Source organism: Protopterus annectens, chromosome 1.part0 (genome assembly GCF_019279795.1).
Source record: "Protopterus annectens isolate FY-2018-M chromosome 1.part0, PAN1.0, whole genome shotgun sequence".
Lineage (NCBI taxonomy): Eukaryota > Metazoa > Chordata > Ceratodontiformes > Protopteridae > Protopterus > Protopterus annectens.
In genome coordinates, this window is record NC_056725.1 from 352334018 (window position 1) to 352349041 (window position 15024).

General features: G+C 41.5%; 1 protein-coding gene across 1 annotated transcript in view; it reads left to right on the forward strand.

The window, feature by feature from the left end:
* Positions 1-15024, forward strand: part of LOC122792270 (prolyl endopeptidase-like) — a 315525-nt gene that overhangs the window by 220735 nt on the left and 79766 nt on the right. The window lies entirely within an intron of this gene.

Consider the following 15024-nt stretch of genomic DNA (forward strand, 5'->3'; position numbering starts at 1 on the left):
AAGCAGCCATTGGTGGAGTACTCATTCAATAACTGCCTCAGAAGCCTTTGCCAAGACCAGGTTCTGCCATTCATTTGTCACAGTTGAGATGGAGGAAATGTGTACCTCAAACTCGAAATAATGTAGACGAAAATCAGACAGGTGTCTGAGACTAACCAAAGACCTACAAGTTTTGTGATTATGATGTCAAACAGTACTTTTCCACTTGAGTGGAGAACTGTTTTTCTTTGCTACGATATGTCTGCTTAGTAGGTTATCTGCCATCCATGAACGTTACAGATCTGAGCTGGAATGTTTATCAGAATCAGTGTACTAGAGCATCCATGCTTTCAGATGTAGACCATCAAACCCCTTATTCTGAGATGTTTTCAGAGGTTTTCTTCTCTAGGCTTGTTTTACAGGTGCATAATCATGTGGAACATTGGAAAGGTGGAGAGAAACGATGACTCCTCACTAGGGAGCATGCACCTACTTCCCTCTGCTCTTCTGCTTTGAAGTTGATAAGATCACATTTTATCTTGTGGCTGACAAAATTCTAGGGTATCAGACTTGTGGAAAACCTCAGTATAGGTGTACCTGGTTCTCAGCTTTAGGAGAAAGGATTGGATTCAGGGATTCTGCAGCTGTATTTCCCTGCATTGGAATGTAATCTGCTGTCAGAAAAAATGTTGTAACTGGTGGCCCACTGCTTGACTTGTATAACTTCCCTGCACAGAGGTTATGAGACTGTCACTATTGTTTAAGTACCATGCTATTGCATACATGTCTGATCTAACCAGTCATGATTCATATTTTATCATCCTCCCAAGCCTGAAGAGCAAGCTGCATTACTCTTACCTTAAATACCTTTATGTATAGTGCTTACTTGTGAGGGCTTTGTTTGTCTTGCACAGGAGAAGACACCACACAAGCATTTCAACCTGCCAATACTGCATTGGCCATCAGAACTTTCAGAGAGTTTGGTACCAGAAAGGAAAACTCTCTTTAAGATAAGATTTTTTGGAATGATTTCACACTATGGGGCATGCTTTTACATGGTGCCATGCACTGACTCCTAAAATAAAGCAGCCACCCTTCTGGTATTAACTCATTCATACCTATATCTGATTTTGATGTTTGCCGCTTCACTCCTGCATTGCTGTGTGTATGTGTGTGTGTGTGTGTGGGGGCTGGCTTGCCTAATTCAGGCAGACATCATTTGAAAGGTAGAACATACACAATGCTTTTTTTTTTTTACAATATAATTTTATTGCAGTACTAAATTTCTGTATTCATTGACATGGTTCATAGGTAAGTACTAGGCTTGCTGCCATTGCAGGCCATTTTTTTAAACCTAGCCAATTTCCCTTCAAAGGTCAGAATCAAACCCTGTACTTTGTGTCTGTAAAGTAAACTTAACCAGTATGCCATCCCTTAACCTTTAGGTAGTGTAAATGTAAGAAAATTATTTTAACTGAAAAGTTAAGGCAGAAAGCTGCTTTACTTTTTCATTTCAAAATATTTTTCAAACATTCAAATGTTCTTTGACTGTGAGCTCAGGCAATACTGTCCAGATTGCCAGAAGTCAGGAATGTGAAACCTCATTAACTGACTCAGCAGGCCTTAACGCATCCAAACCAGTAGTACCTTTTTGGCTTGTTGTTCAGCATATTCATTTCATTACAATTGTATATCATAACAAATAACAATATAAGCAGCGTTTCAAATTATCGTTGAATTCTTGGGTTGTATAATCCAATCAATATTGATCTAAATGTTTTTTCTATGTAAATGACTCCTGTTGCTATTACTATAAGCTTGTTGCATTCATTGTACCATTTTTGTCTTTCTGTTGACAGGTGGCCCAGGTCATGTCATAAAAGGGTCTTTTTACCAGCATATCTACCTAGTTAATAAATGTTTAAACAGATTGGTAACAGCTGTAGCTCCTTTTTTGGGCTGGTTTCCTTAACTGCTAAGTGACCTATCAATTAATAATAAGCAGCTTGAAAAAGGGCAGGGTATACATAAATGACACTAAATTTGTTATTCTAAGATACTTTGCAGTAACAATGTTGATATGTCATTGACACTTGTTATTCATATTTTTATAATTAAGAGGACTACGTGTTATTGAGAGATATGGTGTAAGGTGCCATGGTATGATGCAGAGTACATTATCACTGCCTATATATACTACACTATACGGAAAATATTGATTGTTGTTTGGTAGCACTTATAAAAATATGCAGTATTTATGTTTGTACATCAGTATTTCCAAAACGTAGTGACTTTCAAGCTTTTGCATGACTTCCAGCAAAACCTTAGGTCATAGTGAAGAAAACAATAATTGATATTTGTATTGTAGCATGTATTTCTTGAGAAATATTCAGTGTTATTTATTTATACCGCTACTTATACAATATGCATAATTTTTTCATATTTCTGTAAATACCTAAATGAACAAGTCCCCACAAAAGGAATTGCTTGCTGTCATTTGAAAGTTCAGGCTTGGTTGAATACAAGTTATGTAACACATATGCCTAGGTTATACAGTTTTCAATATGTGAAGAGTGGTTTTCCAAGATATGAAGAGTTGTTTGTGAAACTTCAAAGAAAATATAATTCTGGGTTTGTATACATTATGATATGGGCAAAAAGAGAGTGAATGCACCATTATCAGTGTAAAGACAATTTTTTACTGATAACAAAAGGGTTAGCTTGTTATGTGTTTGAGATATGGATGTCAAGAAATTCATCTTGGAAGAGAACAAGGCGAAGTTCAAATGTTTGCTATTAGCACCCATGTCAAGAACTCAAGAACGCACAATAAGAGCTATGATCAGAGACATTTGATAATTCTTTGTAGTGAATTTAGAGTCATCTGCTCCATGACCACCACTTACAGGAAAAGTGGAACTGTGAAATGTTTTACAGTTTTGTATGCCATAAAGCACTTAATGCTGCCACACAGGCAGTGGGCAGAAGTTAAGTGTTGCTCTGGCACGCTTTTTTTTCTGTGAAAGAAATGTATCTAGTCACTCTTAAAGCTGTTTCACCTTTCACTACACTTGTGCAATGGCTGCTGTTATGCTGTAGCATATGAGACTAGAGCTTCACAGAGCTGAGATACAACAATCATGTACTTCCTCATCTGCTTTTGCTAGCAATAAAAGAGGTGTCATTTTCCTGTCAAAGAAGATTCAGCGAAGATCGAAGACATTCATCTTGTACTAATCCTCTGAGGCACTGTACTCAGGATTAATGATATTTTATTTTATTTATTTATTTGCAGTTTGTTAACTGGGAAAGTCCATTGGGCCAAAATGAGCCCGTTTTCAATGGAGGCCCAGGGAGAAAAGCTCCATATACAATTATTACAAAGCTAATATCAACAAAGTTAAGTACAATACAATTTTCAAAACTACTAAAAACACAGTAATATAGAAGACAGAATAATAACATTTGAGCAAGGTGTAACAAAGCATTGAATGAAATTAAAACATAAGTATTTTGGAATACATAAGTATAATTTGTGGCGCAGGCACTTATGCACTCAAAGCTTCATGAGGTGAGAGGTAAGAAGAATTAGAGCAAGAGAGTAGAACAGTGAAAGGTGAATAGGCTGAGTTATGAGAAAGGAAATTAAATGAAGGGAGTCGCTAGGTTGAGTTTTGAGAAAGGAGAAAAAAAAGGATGGGGGAGCAGAAATGATATAAAGGGAGTCAGGTGGGGTGAGAGCATGAGCATTCCCAGTGAGAAGAGAGATGGGAATGGAGCATGGTCTTGAAGGTGGAGTGGTTTTGGGTGATTCAAATGTGGGGGGGAAGCGAATTCCATTGGCGAGCGAGGGAGAAAGACAGGAGAAATTGCACGTAAGGGATGTGTGTAGATGACAGCAAATGGTTCCTTTTTGGGGGATTATTTATGGAGGTATCCATAGAAATATGAAAATTATACTTATTTTATAAGTAGCAATATAAAATAACACTGAATAGCTCTCAAGAAGTACAAGTTACAGTGCAAATATCAATGATTATTCTCTTCATCATGATCTAACAGCATTTATTGCTCACAAGATGTTTATGTACCTTTTAACTTGATTTTTCAAACAGTGCACTGGAAAGTAAGGATGTATGTGTCTAGGCTGCTACAGTGTGATATTCCATAGCTTAGAGATGTTAATCGGTTAACAAAGGCCTGTAATTTTTCCCTTTCACCTGTGTTTAGTAGCTAAGTAGAAACTGCAGCACATTAGACAATTCTGCATAGTTTGCTTTTTCCTCGGGCAGTAGAGGTAGTTCCTGTTTGGCTTCAACTTGTGATGTTCTGAATGCATGCATAGTTGGAAGGTGAAGAATATTTTTCTGGCACTGAACTAAAATATCATTCATATGATGATATGAAATAGTTTTTGACTGAGAGGTGAACTGTGTAAGTAACAGGACAGAACTGGGGAATGTTGGGCCAGATCACAGTGGTGCTGCAGTGTTCACTGGCAGAGGTTGCACATGCCCTTAGCATAGGAGCTAGATATGTTTAAAGAGTGTGCTGAGAGAAAGTTCTCAGGAATACGTCAGCTGTCACCTGCTGTAGATGAACTTCAAAGTAAGATCAAGATATGTATTTATCATTAATTTATAAGGTGGTGTGCTTGTTTTGGCTTAACAATAATTATGGTATATTTTTTGAATAATAATTATGTAAAAAAAACAGTGAAAGAGTAAGGAAAAGCATTAAGAGAAATCCATTGGCCTGTAATCATTTATACGAGAAACTGCATAAGGCTTTGTAAAGTCTAAAGTGGGAGTCATACATGTGGTAGTCAGTGTAAAAGGCCAGAGCATAGAGAAACTAATGGTGAAAGGTAATATACAATTTAACTACACGCCTGTAATTTACAGTACAAGTTACCAAAGCTGAGTCTGGAATTTGGAACATATGCAAATTAAGGATACCTTTTAAATAGGCTTTTACAGTGTGAGTCACAGGAATATGGAGCACCCTCCATGACTGCAGACTACAGGGTTACATACCACAGACAACTGCCTCACATAGCTGTGTAGTAGCCCAAAACCTGTTTGTAGTGCAGTACTTAGTGTCCACAGTTCCAGAACAATCTTTCATCACATAAGGCTATTCAGAATTTAATGATCCAGGCAACACATTGCATGTTTTAAGATTAGTCATACATGTATGTCTCAGGAAATCTGTGTATATGTATGCTACAATGTGCTATGATCCCTACAGTGATTATAGGTGATGGGATGAAGCTTGTTACCTGTTGGTTTTCAAGACGCTGGTCAACCATCCCTCATGTCGATATTTTCTGTCCTTCTGTTTAGATATCAGGCCACCTTTTAAAATACATGAGAGTGAGATGTGAGAGAGGTGTTATGGTGCAATGTCAAGGGAAGATTGCTCCAGGGGCATGTCATTCTGTAGATGGTGTCGTGTCCCTTTTTGACATATTATTTAATTTGATTTTAAGTGTAAGATTCTCAGAATAAGTACTGCCCCCCCCACCCCCCACCCCCACCCTTAGGGCCACTAAAAGTAAGCAGTGGTCCCCACTGAGTAGTCTGTATGCATTTCTTTGTCAACCTGGGAAGTCAAGGTCACTGAGATGATAACTACAGAAACTTTCTTTTTTGAGTTGCAGAGAATGTTTGATCAGCAGGCTGCAGAAAGCAGTATTATATTCAGTAAGTGAACATATTAAGGAGATGAGGAGGGGGAACAGTCACTTCCTTAGTTTAACTGGACATGCTCTTTAATATTATGAGGATGTCTACTAGTCCGTTTGATAGATTAAAAGAGTAGTCCAATAGCCCTCGCTTATGGTGTCCTGCATTTCAGTCAGCCTTCTTTTTACCTGATTGCAGTCCCATTGGTACTAAGATCTTTGAGTCCAAGGTTGGGTTTCTGGAGGAGGATGGTGCCATAGGCCATTGCAAAAGGAGTGCTGCATGAATGGTGAAGCTTTTACTTATGGCAGCTGTGAAGTCTTCAGTGAAGGCCACCTTATTTAAGAGGCATGACCACCCTTGTCAAAAACATATTGATCCAGATCAAAGAGATGAAAGAGATCATCTGTATTGCCAGAAACCATTCGAGGGAGTACATATTCCATTACCTTGCATATGATGAATATCATCCTGAGCAGTCTTTAGATATGTGGACTCCATGCACTATTCGTCATGTATATAAGCAGCATTACTGACTGCTGCCAGAGTTAAGGTATGTAACTTGATGTTGAGTTTCCTGTGTTTCTGGCAGCCATTTTCTGCTGATAGTGTGTTGTCTTCATTATTATTGAGAGTAACAGGGTTTCCTGACTTTCTGTAACACGAGTGATTGGGTAACAGCAGGGGCTAGTAGGACTGAGTAGTAATTCGAGCTTATTGATTCGGTATATAAACCCTGTGTCTGTAAAGGGCTGTGCTTGTATTTACCAGCCTGTGGATGTTGATTCATTACTGGGACTAAGCAGAAATTCCTTAAGATTCCAAGAGCAGAATAAGTATTTCTTACACTTATTTCATTGAATTGTACTTCTATAACGCTTATAATTGTGCTATACAGTTAATCTACTATATTTTGCACTGTTATAAAGCCTTTTTACTGTTTCAGTTCATTTATGTACTGTTTTATACTGTTTTAACTGTATTTTTCATTGCTAGATACTGTTTCATTACTCTAATTGCATGTTTGCTGAATTACTTAACTGTAAACTGCTTTTTCATACTGAGAGTTGTATTTTCTGTTTATGAGTGCTCTATCCATGGTTTTCTGCGCATTTTTTCGTGAGGTTTCTGTGTTCTAGTCAGGTAAAATATAACTGATTTGATTGCAGTTAAAAGCATTCTCTGGAGTCTCCTTGCTCCTTTATCTGTTTAAAACTTTTATTTAGTGGCTACAGCTAGTAGCTGTAATAGTGTGCATTACTATAATTGCATTTTTATTGAATTACTAAACTGCTTTTCATACTGAGACTTGAATTTTCTGTTTGTGAGTGCTCTTTCTGTGCATTTGGTGGCTTTGCAGTTGCCCGCCTATACTGTATATTTGATCTGAGACACTCCTCCCAGTCTAGTGTCATTAGTTCATTCTACCTAATACTGAGAGAACATTTGAGAAGGCCAACCCACTTAGATTCTTAACCTTGAATTATCTTCTGTTCCAGCTTTCTCCTTTCCCACTTTACCAAAAAAAAAATATAAGCTTGTTTCCCCCCTTTCCTGTAACTAGTCTAATCCAGATACAGATTTGCTGTATCCTGGACTGTTTGTAAACTCCTGAGCCCCCCAAGCCTGTGTCGGAGGGAAGCCTGCTAACTTATCAGTGGGAATGGTAAGCACTAGGTAACCTATCTACCACATAAAGAGTGGTTTCTGGCCTAGAAATTGTAGTTATTGGCTGATTGGGCAGTTTTTGCATCTCTCTCAACTTCCTGATTTAAAACCCACATTTGCACTTGTTTCCCCCTTTCCTGTAACTAGTCTAGTCCAGATACAGATTTGCTGTATCCGGGACTGTTGGTAAGCTCCTGAGCCCCCCCCCCAAGCCTTTCTGTGTTGGAGGGAAGCCTTCTGGCTTATCAATGGAAGTGGTAAGCACTAAGTAGCCTGTCTACCACATAAGGAGTGGTTTCTGACCAAGAAATTGTATTTCTTGGTCGTTTGGGCAGTTTTTCCATCTCTCTCAACTTTCTGATTTAAAAGTCCGCATTTGCACTTGTTCATAGGTGGGTACTAGGCTATCCGCCCTAGGGCCTATACAAGCCCAGCCAAAAAGGTACCCTAGCTTTTGCCACCCAAAAATTTTATTTTCCTGTGCCACTGTCAAGCAGAGCCACAGAAGTGATCCCCGGGGTGAATTTCCTATTTTCCCATCCAGTCATCAAGATTTGCTGTTTCCATGACTGCTTGTAAGCTACTTGTAAGCTTCTGAGCCCCCCAACCCTTTCTGTGTTGGAGGGAAGCCTTCTAGCTTATCAGTGGGAGTGGTAAGCACTAGGTAGCCTATCTACCACAAGAGGAGTGGTTTCTGGCCCAGATATTGTGGTTTATTGGTCTTTTGGGCAGTTTCTTCCATCTCTTTCAACTTTCTGGCTTAAAAGCCTGTGTTTACGCTTGTTTCCCCCCTCCTGTAACTAGTCTAGTCCAGATACAGATTTGCTGTATCCTGGACTGTTTGTAAACTCCTGAGCCCCCCAAGCCTGTGTCGGAGGGAAGCCTGCTAACTTATCAGTGGGAATGGTAAGCACTAGGTAACCTATCTACCACATAAAGAGTGGTTTCTGGCCTAGAAATTGTAGTTATTGGCTGATTGGGCAGTTTTTGCATCTCTCTCAACTTCCTGATTTAAAACCCACATTTGCACTTGTTTCCCCCTTTCCTGTAACTAGTCTAGTCCAGATACAGATTTGCTGTATCCAGGACTGTTGGTAAGCTCCTGAGCCCCCCCCCCCCCACAAGCCTTTCTGTGTTGAAGGGAAGCCTTCTGGCTTATCAATGGAAGTGGTAAGCACTAAGTAGCCTATCTACCACATAAGGAGTGGTTTCTGACCAAGAAATTGTATTTCTTGGTCGTTTGGGCAGTTTTTCCATCTCTCTCAACTTTCTGATTTAAAAGTCCGCATTTGCACTTGTTCATAGGTGGGTACTAGGCTATCCGCCCTAGGGCCTATACAAGCCCAGCCAAAAAGGTACCCTAGCTTTTGCCACCCAAAAATTTTATTTTCCTGTGCCACTGTCAAGCAGAGCCACAGAAGTGATCCCCGGGGTGAATTTCCTATTTTCCCATCCAGTCATCAAGATTTGCTGTTTCCATGACTGCTTGTAAGCTACTTGTAAGCTTCTGAGCCCCCCAACCCTTTCTGTGTTGGAGGGAAGCCTTCTAGCTTATCAGTGGGAGTGGTAAGCACTAGGTAGCCTATCTACCACAAGAGGAGTGGTTTCTGGCCCAGATATTGTGGTTTATTGGTCTTTTGGGCAGTTTCTTCCATCTCTTTCAACTTTCTGGCTTAAAAGCCTGTGTTTACGCTTGTTTCCCCCCTCCTGTAACTAGTCTAGTCCAGATACAGATTTGCTGTATCCTGGACTGTTTGTAAACTCCTGAGCCCCCCAAGCCTGTGTCGGAGGGAAGCCTGCTAACTTATCAGTGGGAATGGTAAGCACTAGGTAACCTATCTACCACATAAAGAGTGGTTTCTGGCCTAGAAATTGTAGTTATTGGCTGATTGGGCAGTTTTTGCATCTCTCTCAACTTCCTGATTTAAAACCCACATTTGCACTTGTTTCCCCCTTTCCTGTAACTAGTCTAGTCCAGATACAGATTTGCTGTATCCGGGACTGTTGGTAAGCTCCTGAGCCCCCCCCCCCCCACAAGCCTTTCTGTGTTGGAGGGAAGCCTTCTGGCTTATCAATGGAAGTGGTAAGCACTAAGTAGCCTATCTACCACATAAGGAGTGGTTTCTGACCAAGAAATTGTATTTCTTGGTCGTTTGGGCAGTTTTTCCATCTCTCTCAACTTTCTGATTTAAAAGTCCGCATTTGCACTTGTTCATAGGTGGGTACTAGGCTATCCGCCCTAGGGCCTATACAAGCCCAGCCAAAAAGGTACCCTAGCTTTTGCCACCCAAAAATTTTATTTTCCTGTGCCACTGTCAAGCAGAGCCACAGAAGTGATCCCCGGGGTGAATTTCCTATTTTCCCATCCAGTCATCAAGATTTGCTGTTTCCATGACTGCTTGTAAGCTACTTGTAAGCTTCTGAGCCCCCCAACCCTTTCTGTGTTGGAGGGAAGCCTTCTAGCTTATCAGTGGGAGTGGTAAGCACTAGGTAGCCTATCTACCCCAAGAGGAGTGGTTTCTGGCCCAGATATTGTGGTTTATTGGTCTTTTGGGCAGTTTCTTCCATCTCTTTCAACTTTCTGGCTTAAAAGCCTGTGTTTACGCTTGTTTCCCCCCTCCTGTAACTAGTCTAGTCCAGATACAGATTTGCTGTGTCCAAGACTGTTTGTAAGCTTCTGAGCCCCCCCAAGCCTTTCTGTGTTGTAGGGAAGCCTTGTAGCTTATCAATGGGAGTGATAAGCACTAGGTAGCCTTTCTACTACAAGGAGCTGTTGCTGGCCCAGAAATTGTAGTTTATTGGTCGTTTGGACAGTTTTTCCATCTCTCTCAACTTTCCGGTTTAAAAGTCCATGCTTGCGCTTCTTTCATGCCTTTCCTGTAACTAGTCTAGTCCAGATACAGACTTGCTGTATCCAGGACTGTTTGTAAGCTTCTGAGCGGTGCCAGAGTCTGCGTTTCAATTTTTCTCTTAGATATACCAGTTCTCTCCTCTCCTGCACTTATACTAGCTTATTAGTCTAGCACTTTACCAGACTTCTTGTAGCAATTATTGTAGCACAAACAAGTGCTACCAGCACTAAATGTTCTACAAGGAAACAGATCCAGTACTTATTATCATTGCCCACCCTTTCAGGCATGTCAAAAGGTCAGTTCCCTCTGCTTTCTTCTATTAACCTGGTGAACTTGGGCTTCCTGAGGCAGTGTAGCAACTGCGTCATGTACACCCACAACCCTTCCAACACTCAGACTTGTGAAAGATGCACTTATATATCCAAATTGGAAACCACACACTCTCCAGCCAGGACCAGAATAGCTGGTCAAAAGGCAAAGGTCAACACTTGCACCACGGCACATGGAACACATAACCCTCCAGAACACACACCAGCACTGCCTTCACATAAAAACACAAACCAAATACCCACCTTCACAGAGGCTCTCAATAAAAATCTACCCAAGCAGCACAGACCTCCAAGGCAGAAACGCACTCGACCACCACAACACAGCACTAATCATGAGACACATAACTCTCCTAAATAGTGTGCCACTCAACCAAAGCCCCTTAGTATGCCCAACACACTAGTCATAGATGACTCGATAATGAGGCACACTGATGTCCCACTCACTAGGTTGAATAAGGAGAAAGTAACAGTCAGCTGCCTGTCAGGTGCCAGGATCCAACACATAACCCACTCACTCAGGTCCCTCAACAACAAGTACAAATATGGCTCTGTCATTGTACATGTAGGTGGGAATGACCTGAGACTTACCTCCCTGGACTAAATTAAAAGAGACATGGAGAAACTGACGGGTTATGTAGCCCAGGTGGGTATTACCCTAGCCCTGAGCAGCATCCTACCATCACCCAGAATGATACCACAGTGCAAGCAGAAAATGACTGATTAAGTTTTAGGTGTCATTCTAAGGGGATCCAGTATCTGTCTGCCTGGGATGACATGATTGACAGACCTCGATGCTTTGCCAGAGATGGCCTCCATCTGTCACCCCTAAGCTTCCGGATACTGGCCAAGGCCCTTACAACCCCTATAGTGCCTTTTTTAGGTGGTGTTCCAAAGACCAAATTACCACCATAACAGCTACAAACAAATGCAATCTGAGAGTCATGCTGCTCAATGCTAGAAGTCTAAAATCTCAAAATGCACTCGTTCAAAGCAATCCTTAAAATGGAGAACTCGACATTTGTGCTGTAACAGAGACCTGGTTCAAGGCAATAGAAAGCACCCCTGCACTACTTGGACCAAAGCTCCAAAGGTGGTGGTGTTTCCATTTTTATAAAGGAAGTGCACACCTCCAGACTGGGAGCCCAACATAACACATCAGAGATACTTCAGGTGCAGCTAACATTGGGTAAGACAGTGATTCAGGTCGTAGCCTGCTATAGGGCCCCCAACCATGTCCCAAGACTTGCACTCCACGTTCCTAAGCACCCTGGAGAATATTAGGGTCCAAACTAACATTCTCTTACTAGGCAACTTCAACTACCCCTCCATTAACTGGGTAAACTACTCATGTACCAGTATACTTGCCCAACATATCCTTGAGTTCATTAATTCCAATGCCCTGGACCAGCTCATTCTTACCCCCAATAGAGGTAGCCACATCCTTGACCTGGTCATTACTGACATGGGCAACTGTTGCTCTACACCAATAGTCAGTTCCTCCCTGGTTAGATCTGACCACAAACTAATCACCTTGAAAATCCACATCCCTCCCACCCCTCACCCCACCCCCACAAAGGTAACCACCATGAAAACCTTCTCCAAAGCTAACTTTGGGCTCCTAAAAACAGAGGTGGCTAACTTCACGGCACCCATGCAAATTGCGTGACTGCAGAATCATACACCAGTGCACTGTATGAACACGTACACAAATGCATGGATCTCTCCATACCTAACAGAACCAAGATGCTCTCCTCCAAAAAAAAGGAAGCCAATCTGGTGGTCTTCTGCCATAAACAAACTCTACAACAGAAGGAGGAAAGTAATGCGGAATAAGGTGAAGTCCCAAGACTGGTAAAACTCTCTTATCAGCCTCAACAAAAAGTTGAGATCCCTCATCAAATCCTCTAAAGCTAGCTATGAAAAATGAATTGCAGCAGATAGTAAAGACAACCACAAGGCCTTTTATAGTTACGTAATGAATCTCCACGGCAATACCCAGATTTGCTCTGAGCTACTACACAATGGTACCTCATATACCAAGCCAACAGATATTGCCAGTATACTGGCCGACAGATTCAGTGCCAACTTTACCCCCCCCCAAAGGACCAATCACAATACCAGTAGATTGCCAGGCACCCAGTATTACTACTGCATAGGTTAAAACAGCACTCTCCAAGGCCAAGAATACAGCTTCTATGGGACCTGACAATATCCCTGGTTGTGTTTTACATGAACTACAGAGTGAACTGACACCTCACCTGTGTGCCCTGTTCAATCACAGCCTCACCTCAGGCTTTGTCCCTACCAAATGGCGCACTGCTACAGTCATCCCTCTCCACAAAGGAGGAGCAACTACAGACCCTGGGAACTATTGCCCCATTAGCTTGACGAATCTGGTATGCACACCTATGGAACGCATCATCATGGACCTAATAAACAAGGATATAGGGGAATCTCCAAACTCTGGATCCCACACAGTTTGGTTTTGTGAAGGGTAGATCATGCTTGCACAACTTGGTCGACTTCTTTGAGTCAGTCACCAGAGCTGTGGATAAAGGCAAGGTGGTTCATACAGCCTACCTTGATCTGGCCAAGGCCTTTGATACCATTCCCCACTCAGGAATCATAGAAAAACTCGCTAAGCTTGGCATCAACCCCTACATCACTAGGTGCGTTGCAAACTGGCTCACAGTGTGAAAGTAGCTGACTCCAAGTCAGACTGCTGACTAGTCATGCGTGGAGTCCCACAGGGTTCAGTTCTGGGTCCTCTCCTGTTTGGTATCTACTTCTCTGAAGTCCAGGCCAACACGAAGGGACTCTGGCTGACAAAGTTCACAGACAGTTGCAAGTTGGGAGCTATTATTAACTCCCCAAGTGATGTTGACATCCTACAGAATGGCCTCACTGAGACCAATGACCGGTGTCAGAACCATGTCCTTAAGCTCCGTGCCAAAAAATGTCGTCTTCCCCTTTGGGAAAAACCTGGTTCCCATGAATTACCAAATTGATGGTAGTCCACTGAACACAGAAGGCGTTATAAGAGATCTGTGAGCACATGTTGGCAACAACCTCTCTTTTGATCACCACATTGCCACTGTGGTCAGAAAGACCTTCTATGTGACACATCTCATTACTAAGGGTTTTGCATCCAGGAAGAAAGAGGTCATTATCTCCCTCTACTCTTCCCTCATTAGGCGAATCATCGAGTACAATGCCCCATCTGGCATGTACCTCACTAGACACCTGGAACAACTGGAGAGGCCGCAAAAGTACCTCACAAAGAGTATCCTAGGCCTTAAACACTTGTCTTATATGGATAGACTCAAAAAAATGCAACTATTCTTTGTATCATATCGCTTACTTAGAGGCGATCTCTACTTGACTTAAAAAGCCATGTCTGACCCAGCTCTGTTAGAAATGCTACATCTAAAGAAATCCCAATCCCTCCACACCACATGCTCCAGAGACCTCAACTTCATTACTACAATTAACATAGCATGCTGGAGGGACAGGTTTATAACCCAGAGACTGCCCATGCTATGGAACAGACTTCCCATACATGTCAAGCAGAGCATCTCACTGACCCTCTTCAAGAAAAATCTTGATGAGTGGAGGGGAAACAGAAAATTCACCCCGGGGATAACTCCAGTGGCTCTAATTGACAGAGGCACTGGGAACTAAGGTCGGGTGGCACTATGCCAGGGTAATCCTATGGCTAGGCTTGTAAAGGCCCCAGGGCCATTAGCCTAGTACACACCTATGAACCTATATAGGGTATCTGTTTAATAGACTATGAACCAGTCATTCTGTGTTGTTTCAGATATGCTTGGTATCTCATCAGGGTCTAAGGAATTAGTTTTCTTTTTTTTCCTTTTTTTTTTCATCAGTAACTATGTTAGTTGTGATCTGTAGGTCTCACTCTTGGGGAGGTTATGACCACTTGATACAAGTTCAACATGAGTGCTGAATTTCCTTACAAGAATGTTGGAGATCTCAAGTAGATCCAAAGTAATGTAGGGGTGAGCGTTCCTACTGCTCACTTCTGTGTTTCCTAATGTGATTATAGAATGTTCTGATGTTAACCTTTGCCTTTGACAATAGTCTCTGCCTTTAGGACAGTTTTGAAATGTTATTTTTGTTACGATTTTTGTACAGTTTATTTGGTCAACTCTTATTATGATGAAAGGAGGTTGGTTTTCAAGTCTATCAGGAACTTTTTTCTGATTATAACTTCTTATTTTATAATTCCTCCATATTGACTTGCCTTTAAATTTACTTGTGTATTTGCACTGCACTGTACTAGAATATGCATGAGGATGCAGTTATGAAGTCTGTTTCATGGATTATCCACTGCTTACTATATGGATACAGTGTCAGAAGCGTATCCTAATCTGTGGCCACAAAAATATTGATCTGAAGTAGGGACTTCATTTGTCAGCAACCTGTGGGTCTTGGATCCGATATCGGATCCGAGCCAGCAACTTCTTTCATAGCTAATGGATCCGAGCT